This window comes from Manis pentadactyla, chromosome 6, assembly GCF_030020395.1.
Source record: "Manis pentadactyla isolate mManPen7 chromosome 6, mManPen7.hap1, whole genome shotgun sequence".
In the NCBI taxonomy this organism is placed as follows: Eukaryota; Metazoa; Chordata; class Mammalia; order Pholidota; family Manidae; genus Manis; species Manis pentadactyla.
Window position 1 is genome coordinate 42900805 of NC_080024.1, and position 16546 is coordinate 42917350.

The window sequence follows — 16546 nt, forward strand, 5'->3', positions numbered from 1 at the left end:
AATACAAGGAGTCCCCCTCATTTCCTAGTAGAACCAGAGGTGAAGCCTCTTGGGTGCTGGGAATTGCTTAGATCTTACAAATCATTTGGGGATGATATTCCACTAGCAGCTTTGGTTAGAAAGTAGGGTCAAGGGTAGTATTCTCTACCTCTCTGCTTGTTGACAAGTACTAAACGTGAGTTGATTGTGCTTTCTTTGTGAAGGAAGTCTTAACATAGGAAAAATATGAGCTCCTTGGAAAACTGCTGCAGAACAATGGCTAGGAAAATAATTTGAAGCACTGAAGGAAGAGCTGTCCTATGAATATGCAAGGAACTTGGAAAAATGAAAATAAAAAAACAGTGGTCATACTTAAGGACATGTAAAAAAGTGTGTCTCCAATAAAATAGGAAAGACAGCCCATAAGGAGACAAGCTCAGATGAAAGGGCAACAGGTTGGACAGAGGAAGAGATAATGTAAGGAAGGATGACTGGAACCTAAAATGCAGTAGCAGAACTGACATCCCTCTTTGAAGGTGATAGATTAGAAGGAGTGGAATTTAATTTTACCAAATAATGGATTTGTATCTGTGTAGGACTAACTTGAGAAGCTCTTGTCAAAACAAGGTATAGCCAAACATGGGTCTGCTGCTTGATGTGCACCGAAAGCCAAACACTGCCTTTTGCAAAAGGAAGGAGGTTTATTGTAACACAGCCGAGCAAGGAGATAAGAGCCTCACTCAAATTCATCTCTCCACTCATCAGCAAGAGAGGCTTTTTAAAGGAGCGTGGTGAAGTGAGATTAGTTGAGGATTGGGCAGTTTCTACTCAGGATTCTCCGTCCCACAGTGATTTCCAAATCCTCCGATCACTGTGATGGCCATGTTTTATGTATTAGATAATTAGTTGCATACTGATTTGGGACACCTTTTCTCAAAAAGGTCAATGACTGGACAAACAAATCTGTTCTGTGCATGCTCTAGAGGGCTGGCCTAGTTTCACCTGGATTAACCAAGTTTCTGTGGGAGGAGCTGACAGGGGCTTGGAAGCTTTCACTGGAAAATAAGAATTGTCTGTGACTTACACTGCAGGGCAGAGTTTCAAAGACAAGGATAAAAATGGTGAGAATGAACATTTTGAGATAATGAGTGTGAAAGATAGACACTGGGAACTGAACAAAGGAATAATAAATATTCATGTGAAGTAAATCTAACAGAACAGAAATGATGGTCAGATATAGTTAAAGCTGACTTTCTTCTTATTGAAATTGTGCCAACCAGCTTCTCAGACCACAAAGGTATGAAACTAGAAATAAATTATGCAAAGAAAACAACCCCACAAACATGGAGGGTTAACAGCATGCTCCTAAATAATCAATGGATCAATGATCAAATTAAAACAGAGAACAAGCAATATTTGGAGACAAATGAAAACAACAACTCAATACCCCAAAATTGGTGGGATGTGTGAAGGCAGTTCTGAGGAAAGTATGTAGCAATACAGACTTACCTCAAGAGAGAAGAATAATCCGAAATGGTGAGTCTAAACTCACAATTAATGAAACTAGATAAAAAAGAACAAATGAGGCCCAGATTCAGTAGAAGGAGGGACATAATAAAGATGGAACATAAATAAATAAAATTGAGAAGAATAAAACAATAGAAAGAATCAGTGAAGCCAGAAGCTGGTTCTTCAAGAAAATAAATTAGATAAACCCCGAGCCAGACTTAACAAGAAAAAAATAGAGTCTGCACACATAAACAGAATCAGAAATGAGAAAGGAAAAATCACTATGGACACCAATGAAATATAAGAATTTTTAGAGAATACTATGAAAAATTATATGCTAACAAACTGAATAACCTAGAAGAAATGGACAACTTTCTAGAAAAAGACAACCTTCCAAGGCTGACCCAGGAAGAAACAGAATCTGAGCAGACCAATTACCAACAATGAAATTGAATTGGTAATCCAAAACTACCTAAGAACAAAATACCTGGTCCAGATGGCTTCACCACTGAATTTTATCAAATATTTAGTGAACACCCAATACCATCCTCCTTAAAGTTTTCCAAAAAGTAGAAGAGGGGGGAACCACTTCCAAACTCATTCTATGAGGCCAGCATCACTCTAATACCAAAGCCAGGCAAAGACACCACAAAAAAAGAAACTTACTAATATCCCTGATGAACATAGATGCAAAAATGCTCAAGAAAATATTAGCAAACCAAATTAAAATATACATTAAAAAGATCATCATGACCAAGTGGAATTTATTGCAGGGATGCAAGGATGGTACAATATTCAAAAATCCATCAACATCAGACACCACCTGAACAAAAAGAAGGACAAAAATCACACAATCATTTCCATAGATTCTGGAAAAGCATTTGACAAAATTCAACATCCATTCGTGGTAAAAACTCAACAAAACAGGTTTAGAGGGTACACACATCAACATAATAAAAGCCATATACGACAAACCCACAGCCAACATCATACATAACAGCGAAAAGCTGAAAGCTTTTCCTCTAAGATCAGAAACAAGACAAGGACACCTACTCTCCCCACTTTTATTCAGCATAGTACTGGATGTCTGAGCCATGCCAATCAGACAACACAAAGAAGTAAAATGCATCCAGATTGGTAAGGAAGCACTAAAACTGTCACTGTTTAAAGATAACGTGATCTGTACATAAAAATCCCTAAAGAATCTACCCCAAAACTACTAGAACTAATGACTGAATTCAGCAAAGTTGCAGGATACAAAATTAATACACAGAAATCTGTTGTATTCCTATATACGAACAATGAACTAGCAGAAAGATAAATCAGGAAAACAACTCCATTTACAATTGCATCAAAAAGTATAAAATACCTAGGAATAAACCTAACCGAGGAGGTGAAAGACCTATACCTGAAAACTACAAGACACTCATGAGAGAAATTAAAGAAGACCAATAAATGGAAATATACATCCAGGGCTCATGGACAGAAAGAATTAATATTGTCAAAATGGCCATCCTGCCTAAAGTAATCTACAGATTCAATGCAATCCCTATCAAAATACCAACAGCATTCTTCAATGAACTAGAACAGATAGTTCTAAAATTCATATGGAACCACAAAAGACCCTGAATAGCCAAAGCAATCCTGAGAAGGATGAACAAAGCTGGGGGGATTATGTTCTCTGACTTGAAGCTCTACTACAAAGCAACAGTAATCAAAATAATTTGATACTGGCAAAAGAACAGACCCGTAGATCAAAGGAACAGAATAGAGAGCCCAGATATGAACCCACATATATATGGCTAATCAATATACGGTAAAGGAGCCATGGATAGACAATGGGGAAAAGACAGCCTCTTAAACAAATCGTGTTGGCAAAACTGGACAGCTACATGTTAAGAGAATGAAACTGGATTATTGTCTAACTCCATGCACAAAAGTAAAGATGAAATGGATCAAAGACCTGAATGTAAGTCATGAAACCATAAAACTCTTAGAAGAAAACATAGGCAAAAATCTCTTGAATATAAACATAAGCAACTTTTTCCTGAATGCATCTCCTTGGGCAAAGGCAAAAAGGAACAAATGGGACTACATAAAACTAAAAAGCTTCTGTACAGCAAAGGACACCATCAGCAGAAAAAAAGGCATCCTATTGTATGGGAGAATATGTTTATAAATGACATATCTGACAAGGGGTTGACATCCAAAATATATAAAGAACTCACATGCCTTAAAACCCAAAATAGAGATAACCCAGTTCAAAAATGGTCAGAAGATCTGAACAGACACTTCTCCAAAGAAGAAATTCAGATGGCCAACAGGCACATGAAGAGGTGCTCCATATTGGTAGTCATCAGGGAATTTCAAATTAAAACCACAATGAGATATCACTCACACTAGTTAGGATGGCCAACATCCAAATGACAAGAAATAAAAATGCTGGCGATGATGTGGAGAAATAGGAACCCTCCTACACTATTGGCGGGATGCAAATTGGTGCCACTGCTGTGGAAAGCCGTTTGGAGATTCCTCAAAAAACTAAAAATAGAAATACCATTTGACCCAGTAATTCCACTCCTAGGAATTTACCCAAAGAAAACAAGATCTCTGATTTAAAAAGACATATGCACCTCTATGTTTATTGCAGCACTATTTACACTAGCCAAGATATGGAAGCAACCTAAGTGTCCCTTCAATAGACGAATGGATAAAGAAGATGTGGTACCTATAGAGAATGGAATATTATTCAGCCATAAGAAGAAAACAAATCCTGCTAACAGCATGGATGGAGCTAGAGGGTATTATACTCACTGAAATAAGCCAGGTGGAGAAAGACAAGTACCAAATGATTTCCCTCATTTGTGGAGTATAACAACTAAGCAGAACCAAAGGAACAAGACAGCAGCAGACTCACAGACTCTAAGAAGGGACTAGTGGAAACCAAAGGGAAGGGGTCAGGGAGGGAGGGAGAAGGGGATTAAGGACACATGATATAGGTAGGTCACAGGGAAGGCAGTACTGCATGGAGAAGACAAGTAATGACTCTGTAGCATCTTACTATGCTGATAGCGACTGCAGTGGGATGGGGAGGACTTGTTAATATGGGTGAATGCTGAAACCACAACGTTGTCCATCTGAAACCTTCATAAAAGATTATCTATCAATGATACTTTAATTAAACAAAGATGATTTTCTTTTATTTAATTAAAAACAAACATTGAAACCTAACATGTGAATAGTTAAAGGAAACAACATTCCAGTTAAAGTTGTTTGTTGAAACAATTCTAAACATCTTGTGCAGCCTTCAAAGGGTAAAATTTACAGATGGGAAGTAAACGAGTTCCTTTTTATTTGTTAGGGGGATTTATGTGTATCTTGGTTTTGAAGGCTGAGTTTTTGTGTCTCATTTACAAACTTTGCTTAATCTAAGACTGTTAGTGAACTCCAGCTTTTGAAATACAGTCCTCTAGATGATCAGCTTTCAACTTGGCTGCATTTTAGAATCACTTGGGAGTCCTTAAAAAAACCCCAGTGCCCAGGCTTTCCTTGGCTCCTTAAGCCATTGCATCAGTTATTGGAATGGGACTTCGGCATTTTTAATGCTTCCTGGTGAAGTGGACGTCATGAACTGATGATCTACTAGCAGTTCTTAACTATGTGTGCTTCAGTGTTACCTGTGGGCCTTTCTCAAAATTCCCCTCTGGTGGTTCTTATAGGTTGTTAGCTTGTATCACAGTCACTCGGAGAGCTTGTTAATACACAGACTCCCACCCGGTTTCCAGTTTAGTCAGTTTGAAGTGTGGCCTAAGAATCTGCATTTCTAACAAGTTCCCACATGACGGTGATGCTGGTGATAGTGGGGGTGCCTCACTTGAAGAACCACTACCATAAGGTGTTGGGAACATGTAGTTTATTATTCAAAAGGCCTTTATTTTCAGAATTTTTGGTAGAATTTTAGTATTATACATAATTGTTTAATATAGATACATTTTCAATCCTAATATGGAAGTATGAGAATAAGATGGGGGAAATATGGTTTAAGAAAAGTTGTACAAATTGTTTCTCTCTTTATCTTAACTCTGATCAATAAATTGTTTCTTACAATGTAAGAAATTAAAGAGAACTTGAACAATCCAACAGATGGCGCCATAGAACTTGCTAATTTCCCCCCCACCTTTTGAATACAGACTGTTTTTTTTCCAGCAAGGAAATCAGTTTTGCTGTCTCTTGTTATCCCCCATTACAAATAGTAGCACACAGCCCTATGCAGAGGGGATGGCTGTATTCTGCTGGTTTCAGATTTAAAACATTTGAACATTTACTCAATATCTTGGTATATAGTAAAATAAAAATGTTTCTGAGTGGTCTTCTACTTAGTTGATCAAAATTATGTGAGATTTTGTCATTCCAGTGTTTCTGAAAGATAAACAATTTTTTTATGAATAGATATTTGAAAGAATAGTTCATTTAGTTTCTGAGGAAGACATTTAGATTTCCTTTACCCTTTATTTTAAACATCTGAAGTCATATGTTCTCAAGTTAATATATAATAAGAAGGCAGATTTTCTTTAAAATAATATTATTTTTTTAATCTTTAAAAATAATATTAATTTTAGATATAGAATAGAGAAAAAGTCTTAAAGTTTTATTCTGTACCTATCCCAGTATCTCTCCCAACTGAATTTGATTTAAAGAACTTTTTAAATTCCCTTTTCTCTCCCTCCCTTCCTTCCTTCTGTCCCCAAATGCATTTTACAGTAGAAACAAAGTTAGCTCCCCCAAGTCAATGCAAAATATGGCTGCAATATAGTATTGTTTTTGTGTTTCTTAAAGTGTCTTAAGGTTATCAATATAATGGAAAATTCAAAGTTTTAAGGCACACTTTACAAGGGGTATGTTCTTATGAATGGAGAAGTAGTAGGAATGAGAATGGAAACAAATACCATATACAATACCCAAATAACTTTGTGGGGAAAGAAACCAGCCACACGGATAATTGGCTAGTGCTCAACTAAATGGGAACTACTGAATCAGATTAAGTTCAGCCAACTGATGAATGCCATTGAGACATGAAGAATGAACAGTCCTCAAGGACTGAATTATGTTAATATGTTGCAAAGGTCTGTAACGTTTAATAGGCTACATCTTTGTTCAGTTTTAAAAGGTATTCTGTTTTGTTGCTGTTAGTGACAATTGAATAGATGACTTTAAAAAAAACCATTTTCTGTTATAAATCCTGGTTTCTCTTAACAGCCTTTAGTTACTTAATTGAAATTGAAAGCTTCTGAAAGAAGAGATGGATAATTTTATTAATTAAGTTAAAGAATATTTTTAAAGGAACTTTGGAATTCAGCTTACTTTGGTATACTTCTTCCCCTGTTGTTTAAGTCTCTAGATTTTCTTAAAAAAAATAACTACTATAATATTCCTTAATGTGTTTACCTTGTATAATGAAAACACAGACACGCATGAGCCAGGCCATTTTTAAATGAAAAAGCAAGCCAAGAAGCTTTCAAAATATCAAATATGAAGTCATTAACAAAACTTAGAAAAAATTCTGAATTTACCTTTTGCCATTTTAATTGCTCATGCTTGAGATTTCCTTTGTAAAGGCTACAATCTACCAATCAAAGAATGTTTCTTTTTAAGGCAATATAGGTAGGAAGGTCTTTGCCTAGGAAATGAATCATGTATTTGCTCCTGCACATAATTCTTCAGTGATAGTTCTATTAAACTTCAAGGACTAATTGTGTAGCTTAGCTACTTTAAAAAAAAAGAATGATTTTTGAATGACCAACCTTTGTTCAGTGAATGGGAACATTGTTATGATAGACATAAGAATCATGATTAGACATCATTTCCAATGACTTTTTTTTTTTACAATTATTGAAGTATAATGACAAGTAAAATTGCAATATATTTAAAATTACAAAGTGATGATTTGATATACAGATAAATTGAGACAAGATTCTCTCCTCAGACCCTGTTCATCTTTTAACTGAAAGTTTGTACCCATTTACCAACTTCTTCCTATTTTCCTCATCCCTCCATCCCCTTTCAATCACCATTCTACTCTCTCTTTTCTATGAATTACTTTTGTTTTAGAACCCATTCTTTCTGTTTGACTTATTTCACTTAACAAAATGCCCTCCAAGTTCATCCATGTTGTCACAAATGGCAGGAGTTCCTTTTTGACAGCTGAATAATATTCTATTTTATATGTATACACACACCACATTTTCTTCATTCATTCATTCATTATTCATTCTTCATCCATCTGTGGACAGATGCCTGGGTTGTTACCTTGATGATATGAATAGTGCTGCAGTAAACATAGGAATGCAGATAACTCTTTGGGATGGTTTTATTTCTGCTGGATATATATCCATAAGTGGAATCACTGGATTGTATGATAGTTCTATTTTGAATTTCTTGTGGAACCTCCATACTGTTTTCCATAGTGGCTGTACCAGTTTGTATTCACCACAACAGTGTACAAGGATCCCCCTTTCTCTCTTTCCTTGTGACCTTGTTATCTCTCTTTGATGATAGAGATGTCATTGTCTTTTTGATAATAAACAGCCTAACAGGTGTGAGGTGATATTTCATTGTGGTAAACATTTTTATTTCCTTGGTGTTACTGATGTTCAACACCTTTTCATGTTCCTAGGGCCATTTTGTATGTCTTCTTTGCAAAGATACCTATTTAGGTCTTTGTCAGCTTTCTATAGGGTTAGGTTTTTTGCTATTGAATTATATAAGTTCCTGTGTGTTTTGGATATTAACCCCTTATCAGATAGATGATTTGCAAGTATTTTCTCCCATTTCATAAGTTGATGTTTTTATTTTGTTAGTTTACTTTGCTGTGCACAGGCATTTATTTACTTATTTTTATTGAAGTATAAATATACAATATTTCAGGTATGCAAGATAGTGACTTAGTTTTACACATTGCAAAATACCACAATAAATGTAGTTACTGTCTGTCAATGTGCAAAGTTATTACAATATTATTGGCAATATTCCCTAGGCTGTACATTTCATCCCATGGCTTATTTATTTTCCAGTTGGGAATTTGTGCCTCTTTATGGCCTTCACCTTTTCTGCCCAACCTCTCAACTCCCTCCCTCATGTAAACCACCAGTTTGTTCTCTGTATTTGGGTCTATTTCTATTGTATTTGTTGTTTATTTTCTAGATTCCACATATAAGTGAAATTATGTGTTGTCTTTCTTTGTCTGACTTATTTCACTAAGCATAATGCTCTCTAGGTTTGATGTTGTTGAAAATGGCAACACTTCATGCATTTTTATGGCTGAGTAATACTCCCTTGTATGTATATATGTGTCCACACACCCACACACACCAGATCTTCTTTGTTGATTCATCTGTTGATAGATACTTTAAGTTGCTTCCATATTTTGGCTATTGTAAAAAATGCAGCAATAGGCATAGGATTGCAAATCTTTTTGAATTACTGTTATTTTTCCTTTGGGTAAATACTCAGATGTGGAATTACTGTGTCATAAAATTTTCTATTTTTAATTTTTTAAGGAACCTTCATATTACCTTCCATAGTGGCTGCACCATTTTACATTCTCAGCGACAATATACAAGGGATTCCTTTCTCCAGATCACCTCCAACACTTATTATTTCTTGTCTTTTTTATTCTAGCCCTCTGACTGTTGGTGTGAGGTGATACCTCATTGTGGTTTTGGTTTGCATATTCCTGATGATTGTGATGTTGAGCATTTTCTCATATGGCATCTATTGGCCATATGTATGTCTTTGTCAGAAAAATGCCTATTCAGGTCATCTGCATATTCTTTAATCAGATTATTTGTGGTTTTGGAGTTGAGTTGTATGAGTTCTTTATATATTTTATGTGTTATTAGCCCCTTTTTAGATGATACACCATTTGCAAATATGTTACATTCAGCAGGTTGCCTTTTTGTTTTGTTGATAGTTTCCTTTGCTGTGCAGAAGCTTTTTAGTTTGATGTAGTCCCACTTACTTATTTATGCTTTTGTTTCCTTTGCCTGGGGAGACATATGCAGAAAAAAAATTACTAATGCTCATGTTCAAGAGTTTACTGCATAAAAAAGTTTGCTTTCTTTTAGGATTTTTCTGGTTTGAGGCCTCATATTTAGGCCTTTAAACCATTTTCAGTTTATTTTTGTGTATGGTATAAGACAATGCATTTATTCTTTTGCTTGTCACTGTCCAGTTTTCCCAAGACCATTTATTGAAGAGCCTGTCTTTTCCTCATTGTATGTTTTTGCCTCCTTTGTCATGTATTAATCAATGATGTAAGTGTGGGTTTATTTATGGGCTCTCTGTCCTGTAACTGTGAACTACATGTCTGTTTTTGTGCCAGTACCAAACTGTTTTGTTTACTGTAGCTTTGTAGGTTAATTTGACACATGATACCTCCAGGTTTGCTCTTTTTCAAGATTTCTTTGGCTATTTAGCGTCATCTGTGGTTCCATGCAAATTTTAGGTGAAAAATGCCCTGGCATTTTGATAGGGATTTCATTAAATGTGTAGATTGCTTTGAGAGTATGGCCATTTAAAAAATACTCACTTCTTCCTGTCCATGATCATGGAATAGTTTTCCATGGAATGTCTTCAATTTCTTTCATCAGTGTCTTAAAGTTTTCAGAATACATGTCTTTCACCTTGGTTAGACTTATTTATAGGTATTTTTTTTCTTTGATGAAATTGTAAATGGGATTATTTTCTTAATTTCTTTTAGTTTTTTATTTGTATATAGAAACAGATTTCTGCATATTGATTTTTGTATCTTGTGACTTTACTGAATTTATTTTAATGGTTTTTTATAAAGTCTTTAGGGCTTTCTATACATAGTAGAGAAATAGTGACAATTTTACTTCTTCTTTATCAAATGGGATGTCTTTTCTTATTTGGTCGTTGTGACTATGACTAAGTTGAGTAAGAATGGTGAGAATGGGCATCCCAGTCTTGTTCCTGAACTTAGAGGACAAGCTTTTAGCATTTTGGCACTGAGTATGATGTTAGCAGTGGGTTTGTCATATATGGCCTTTATTATGTTGTTCAGAGTTTTTATCATGAAAGGATGTTGAGTTTTGTCAAATGATTTTTCTGAAGCTATCAGATGATCATATGTTTTTTATCCTTCCTTTTGTTATTGCAGTGTATCAAATTGATTTGTAGATATTGAACCATCCTTGCATCCCTGGAATATGTCCCACTTGGTCATGGTGAATGATCCTTTAAGGCTTTGTTTATTCATCTTTTTTCTAGTTCCTTGAAGTGTAAGGTTGTTTAATAGTGGTTGAAAATGATGCTTGATATGATTTCAGTTTTCTTAAATAAATATATTGAGACTTATTTTATGGTCTAATGTGTGATCTTTCCTGGAGAATGTTCCGTGTACACATGAAAAGAATGTATATTCTGCTGCTTTCAGGTGAAATGTTCTGTATCTGTCAGTTAAGTGCAGCTGTTCTACTGTGTTGTTCAAAGCTGCTCTTTCCATATTGATTTTCTTTCTGGATGATCTATTAATTGATGTAAATGGGTGTTAAAGTTCCCTAATATTATTGTATTACTGTCAGTTTCGACCTTTGTTAATATTTCTGTATATATTTACGTGCTCCTTTGTTGAGTGCATGGATATTTATAGTGGTACATATTTTTGGTGGACTGATTCCTTTATCATTGTGTAATGTCCTTCTTTGTCTCTTGTTACACAGTCATTGTTTTAAAGTCTGTTTTATCTGATGTAAGTATTGCTACTCCAGCTTTTTTTTCACTTCCATCCCTTTACTGTGTAAAGGGTAAAGTCATTCCAAACAATGACTGTGTAACAAGAGGCAAACAAGGACATTACACAAATTGTAAAAAACAAAAATATGTGGAAGTGAAACAAGATATTAAACAACCTTACACTTCAAAGGGACGTTCAGTCAGTGTGTGTCTTTAGGTCTGAAATGAGTGTCTTATTAAGCAGCAGATAGATGGATCTTGTTTTTTTTTTTATTTTGGTATCATTAATATGTAATCACATGAGCAGCATTGTGGTTACTAGATTCCCACCATTATCAAGCCCCCACCACACAACCCCAGTCACTGCCGATCAGTAGAGTAAGATGCTATAGAGTCACTACTTGTCTTCTCTGTGCAATAGTGCCTTCCCTGTGCTCCCCCTACATTATGTGCGCTAATCGTAATGCCCATTGTTCCCCTTCTCCATCCCTTCTGACCCACCCCCCAACCCCAAGTCCCTTTCCCTTTGGCAACTGTTAGTCCATTCTTGGGTTCTGTGAGTCTGCTGCTTTGTTCCTTCAGTTTTTGCTTTGTACTTATGCTCCACATATGAGAGAAATCATTTGGTACTTGTCTTTCTCCACCTGGCTTATTTCACTGAGCATAATTACCTCTAGCTACATCCATGTTGTTGCAAATGGTAGGATTTGTTTTCTTCTTATGGCTGAATAATATTCCATTGTGTATACATACCACATCTTCTTTATCCATTCATCTACTGATGGACACTTAGGTTGCTTCCATTTCTTGGCTATTGTAAATAGTGCTGCGATAAACATAGGGTGCATATGTCTTTTTGAAACTGGGCTTCTGCATTCTTACGGTAAATTTCTAGGAGTGGAATTGCTGGGTCAAATGGTATTTCTATTTTTAGTTTTTTGAGGAACCCCCATACTGCTTTCCACAGTGGTTGAATTAGTTCACATTCCCACCAGCTGTGTAAGAGGATTGTCCTTTCTCCACATCCTCACCAACATTTGTTGTTCCTAGTCTTTTCTGTGTTGGCCATGCTAACTGGTGTGAGGTGGTATCTCACTGTGGTTTTAATTTGCATTTCCCTGGTAAGTAGCAATGTGGAGAATCTCTGAATGTGCCTGTTGGCCATCAGAATTTCTTCTTTAGAGAAGTGTCTGTTCAGGTCCTCTGCCCACTTTTTAATTGGATTATTTGCTTTTTGTTTGTTGAGGTGTGTGAGCTCTTCGTATATTTTGGATGTCAACCCCTTATCAGATATGTAATTTGTGGACATATTCTCCCATACTATAGGATGCCTTTTTGTTCTACTAATAGTGTCCTTTGCTGTACAGAAGCTTTTTAGGTTGATATAGTCCCACTTGTTCATTTTTGCTTTTGTTTCCCTTGCCCGGGGAGATATGTTCATGAAAAAGTTGTTCATGTTTATATTGAAGAGAGTTTTGCCTATGTTTTCTTCTAAGAGTTTGATGGTTTCATGACTTACATTTAGGTCTTTGATCCATTTTGAGTTTACTTTTGTGTATGGGGTTAGACAACGATCCAGTTACATTCTCTTACATGTAGCTGTCCAGTTTTGCCAACAGCAACTGTTTAAGAGGCTGTCATTTCCCCATTGTATATCTATGGCTCCTTTATCGTATATTAATTGACCATATATGCTTAAGTTTATATCTGAGCTCTCTAGTCTGTTCCATTGGTCTATGGATCTGTTCTTTTGCCAGTACCAAATTGTCTTGATTACTGTGGCTTTGTAGTAGAGCTTGAAGTCTGGGAGCATAAAACCCCCAGCTTTTTTCTCCCTTCTCAGGATTGCTTTGGCTATTCAGGGTCTTTTGTGTTCCCATATGAATTTTAGAACTAGTTGCTCTAGTTCATCAAAGAATGCTGTTGGTATTTTGATAGGGATTGCATTGAGTCTGTAGATTGCTTTAGGCAGGATGACCATTTTGACAATATTAATTCTTCCTGTCCATGAGCATGGGATGTGTTTCCATTTATTGGTATCTTCTTTAATTTCTCTCATGAGTGTCTTGTAGTTTTCAGAGGATAGGTCTTTCACTTCCTTCATTAGGTTTATTCCTAGGTATTTTATTCTTTTTGATGCAATTGTGAATGGAATTGTTTCCCTTTTTTCTCTTTCTGCTAGTTCAACATTAGTGTTTGGGAATGCACAGATTTCTGTGTATTAATTTTGTATACTGCAACATTGCTGAATTCAGATATTAGTCTAGTAGTTTTAGAGTGAACTCTTTAGGGTTTTCTTTGTGCAATATCATGTCATCTGCAAACAGGGACAGTTTAGCTTCTTCTTTACTAATATGGCTGCCTTTTATTTCTTTGTGTTTTCTGATTGCTGCGGCTAGTACCTCCGGAACTATGTTGAAAAAGTGGGGAGAATAGGCATCTTTGTCTTGTTCCCGATCTTAAAGGAAAGGCTTTCAGCTTCTTGCTGTTAAGTATGATGTTGGCTGTGGGTTTCTCATATATGGCCTTTATTATGTTGAGGTACTTGCTCTCTATACCCATTTTGTTGAGAGTTTTTATCATGAATGGATGTTAAATTTTGTCGAATGCTTTTTCAGCATCTGTGGAGGTAATCATGTGGTTTTTGTCCTTCTTTTTGTTGATGTGGTGGATGATGTTGATGGATTTTCTAATATTATACCATCCTTGCATCCCTGGAATAAATCCTACTTGATTATGATGGATGATCTTTTTGATGTATTTTTGAATTCGGTTTGCTAATATTTTGTTGAGTATTTTTGCATCTATGGTCATCAGGGATATTGGTCTGTAATTTTCTTTTTTTGTGGTGTCTTTGTCTGGTTTTGGTGTTAGAGTGATATTGGCCTCATAGAATGAGTTGGGGAGTATTCCTCTTGTAGTTTTTTGAAAACTTCAAGGAGGATGGGGATTAGGTCTTCACTAAATGTTTTGTTTGGTAAAATTCAGCAGTGAAACCATGTTGTTCAGCGGTTTTGTTCTTAGGTAGTTTTTTGATTACCAGTCCAATTTCCATGCTGGTAATTGGTCTGTTCAGATTTTCTGTTTCTTTCTGGGTAAGCCTTGGAAGGTTGTATTTTTCTAGAAAGTTGTCTATTTCTTCTAGGTTATCCAGTTTGTTAGCGTATAATTTATCATAGTATTCTCTAATAATTCTTTGTATTTCTGTGGTGTCCGTAGTTATTTTTCCTTTCTTATTTCTTATTCTGTTTATGTGTGTAGACTCTTTTTCTTGATTAGCTGGCTAGGGGTTTATCTATTTTGTTTATTTTCTCGTAGAGCCAGCTCCTGCTTTAATTGAATCTATTGTTTTATTCTTCTTGATTTTATTTATTTCTGCTCTAATCTTTATTATGTCCCTCCTTCTACTGACTTTGGGCCTCATTTGTTCTTCTTTTCTTGTTTCGTTAATTGTTACTTTAGACTTTTCATATGGGATTGTTCTTTCCTCAGGTAGGCCTGTATTGCAATATACTTCCCTCTTAGCACAGCCTTTGCTGCGTCCCACAGATTTTGCAGTGTTGAATTATTGTTGTCATTTGTCTCCTTATATTGCTTGATCTCTGTTTTTATTTGGTCATTGATCCATTGATTGTTTAGGAGCATGTTATTAAGCCTCCATGTGTTTGTGGGCTTTTTCTTTTGTGTACAGTATTTCTAGTTTCATACCTTTTTGATCTGAGAAGCTGGTTGGTACAATTTCAGTCTTTTTGAATTTGTGGTCTAGTGTTTGATCTACTCTAGAAAATGTTCCATGTGCACTTGAGAAGAGTATCCTGTTGCTTTTGGATGGAGTGTTCTGTAGATGTCCATTAGGTCCATCTGTTCTAGTATGTTGCTTAGTGCTTTTGTCTCTTTACTTATTTTCTGTCTGTTTGATCTGTCCTTTGGAGTGAGTGGTGTGTTGAAGTCTCCTAGAATGAATGCATTGCATTCTATTTCCCCCTTTAATTGTCTTAGTATTTGTTACACATATGTAGGTGACCCTGTGTTGGGTGCATTGATATTTACAATAGTTATATGCTGTTGTTGGCCTGACCCCTTTATCATTATGTTGTGTCCTTCTTTGTCTCTTGTGCCTTCTTTGTTTTGAAGTTTATTTCATCTGATACAAGTACTGCACTTCCTGCTTTTTTCTCCCTATTAGTTGCATGAAATATCTTTTTCCATCCCTTTACTTTCAGTCTGTGTATGTCTGTGGGTTTTAGTGAGTCTCTTGTAGCAGCATATAGATGGGTCTTGTTTTTTTATCCATTCAGTGACTCTATGTCTTTTGCTTGGTACATTCAGACCATTTACATTTAGGGTGATATCGATAGGTATGTACTTATTGCCATTGTAGGCTTTAGATTCGTGGTTAACAAGGTTCAAGGGTAATTCTCTTACTAGCTGACAGTGTAATTTAACTCACTTGGTACGCTATTACAAACACAACCTAAACGTTCTTTTTGTTTGTTTTTCCCTCCTTTTTCTTCCTCCTCCATTCTTTATATATGAGGTTTCATATACTGTACTCTTTATCTATCCCTTGATTGACTTTGGGGATAGTTGATTTGATTTTGCATCTGGTTAGTAATTGTTCTATTTTGCTGTGGTTTATTTCCCCTGGTGACAGCTATTTAGCCTTAAGAATACTTCCATCTATAGCAGTCCCTCCAAAATGCACTGTAGAGGTGGTTTGTGGGAGGTAAATTCTCTCAGCTTTTGCTTATCTGAAACTTGTTTAATCCCTCCTTCAAATTTAAATGATAACCTTGCTTGGTAGAGTATTGTTGGTTTGTGGCCCTTCTCTTTCGTTGCATTAAATATATCATGCCTTTGCCATTTTAATCATTATATGTCTTGTTGTCTTCCTTTGGTCCCTGTGTTGGGAGATCTGTGCACCTTAATGAACAGAGAGACTATCTCCCCCATGGGGAAGTTTTCAGCAATTACCTCCTCAATGACACTTTCTATCCCTTTTTCTTTCTGTTCTTCTGGTACCCCTATAATGCAAATATTGTTCCGTTTGGATTGGTCACACAGTATTCTCAATATTCTTTCATTCATAGAGATCCTTTTATATCTCTGCAACTCAGCTTCTTTGTATTCCTCTTCTCTAATTTCTATTCCATTTACTATCTCTTATACTATATCTAATCTGCTTTTAAATCTCTCCATGGTATGTTTCATTTCAGATACGGCATTTCTTAATGATTGGATCTCCGTCCTAAATTAGTCCCTGAGTTCTTGAATATTTTTCTGTTCCTCCATGAGCAGGTCTATG

General features: G+C 35.8%; 1 protein-coding gene across 4 annotated transcripts in view; it reads left to right on the forward strand.

Moving 5' to 3' along the window:
- Positions 1-16546, forward strand: part of HIBCH (3-hydroxyisobutyryl-CoA hydrolase) — a 182094-nt gene that overhangs the window by 56076 nt on the left and 109472 nt on the right. The window lies entirely within an intron of this gene.